Source organism: Balaenoptera acutorostrata, chromosome 2, assembly GCF_949987535.1.
Source record: "Balaenoptera acutorostrata chromosome 2, mBalAcu1.1, whole genome shotgun sequence".
Lineage (NCBI taxonomy): Eukaryota > Metazoa > Chordata > Mammalia > Artiodactyla > Balaenopteridae > Balaenoptera > Balaenoptera acutorostrata.
In genome coordinates this window covers 47496214-47497893 of record NC_080065.1, presented here as the reverse complement: position 1 = coordinate 47497893, position 1680 = coordinate 47496214, and the positions used below count along the sequence as shown (strand labels likewise).

The 1680-nt window shown below is 39.9% G+C and overlaps 1 pseudogene; it reads left to right on the top strand.

The window, feature by feature from the left end:
• Nucleotides 1-568: 568 nt before the first annotated feature.
• LOC103016122 (60S ribosomal protein L7-like) lies at nucleotides 569-1340 on the top strand (annotated as a pseudogene).
• Nucleotides 1341-1680: the final 340 nt, after the last annotated feature.

Sequence of the window (1680 nt, the reverse complement as noted above, 5' to 3'; positions counted from 1 at the left end):
AACACGGATTTGAAGTGCACGGGTCCACTTATACACAGATTTTTTTTCAGTAGTAAAGACTACAGTACTAATATTGATTGGTTGAATCCATGGATATGGAACAGTGGATATAGAGGAACTGCCAGAAAGGAGGGCCAACTATAAATTAGACTCAGGTTATTTTTACTGTGCAGAAGGTCAGCGCCCCTAACCCCTACACTGTTCAAGGGTCAACTGTATTTAAACAAGGCTCTGTGTGTGTGTGTGTGTGTGTGTCTGTGTGTGTGTGTGCACCCACAGCTGTTAGACCCAAGATTAGTCTTTTAAGGGTTTACCCCACACTCTTAATACAGTTCTGCTATAATATGACACATGCCTTCATAAAAATCACCATGCTATGCACAATAATAGTGCAATAAAACCCACAGGGCTTATGGGAAAAGATGTGCTCAGGGAGACAACACTCCAAAACTTCACCAGTGACACATTAAAAAATATATATATAAGAACCTAATAAAAATGGTAGCATAGTTTTACACATGTTAAATGGTTAAGAAATTTATAAGTAACCTCTTTTCTGGCTGGAATCATGGAGGGTATAGAAGAGAAGGGAAAAAAGGTTTCTGCTATGCCAGATACCATCAAGAAAAAGCAAAGGAATTTTGCAGAGCTGAAGATCATGCACCTGAGAAAGAAGTTTGCCCAAAAGATGCTTCAAAAGGCAAGGAGGAAGCTTATCTATGAAAAAGCTAAACACCATAATAAGGAAAATAGGCAGATGTACGGAAGTGAGATTTGACTGGCAAAGATGGCAAGAAAAGTGGGTAACTTCTGTGTAACTCTAGAACCCAAATGAGCATTTGTCTTCAGGATCAGGGTATCAATGGTGTGAGCCCAAAGATCTGAAAGGTGTTCCATCTTCTTTACCTTTTTCAGCTCCTCAGTGGCACCTTTGTTAAGCTCAGTAAGGCTCAGTTAACATGCTGAGGACTGTTGAGCCATATACTGTATGGGATACCTGAAACAGAAATCAGTAAAAGAATTGATCTACAAGCGCGGTTATAGCAAGATCAACAAGAAGGTAATTGTCCCAACAGATAACACTTCGACTGCTCGATCTCTTGGTAAATGGGGCATCATCTGCATGGAGGATATGATTCATGAGACCCATACTGTTGGAAAATGCAAACAGCTTCCTGTGGTCTTTCAAATTATCTTCTTCATGAGGTGGAATGAAGAGAAAGGCCATGCATTGTGTAGAAAGCAGAGCTGCTGGCAACAGGGGAGACCAGATCAACAGGCTTCTTAGAAGGATGAACTATGGTGCCTCCCATGATTATTTTTATAATCTGGTCAGTTAATAAACAATGACTGCTTTCAAGTTGAAAAGGAAAAGGAAATTCATAAACAATACAATAAATACGTCACTTTACCTTAAAAAAAGATTTGAAATTTGTTTGAGGAAGTAGGCATTGGAAGGGTTGCAGCTTGTAATTCATTGTACAGTGGTAGGAAGGTAAGTTATCTAAAATCAGAGGAAAAATTTTAATACTGGATGTGGATGGGCACAACTCAACACACACAGTAAACTGAGGTAGCTGGTAGATATCTGAGGAGAGTGTGTGTGTGCATTTTCTGTATTCCCAGGCACCTCAGTTCAGCTGGCTGGATGGTTTTCTGCTTTCACCTCGTGTTTCTTGC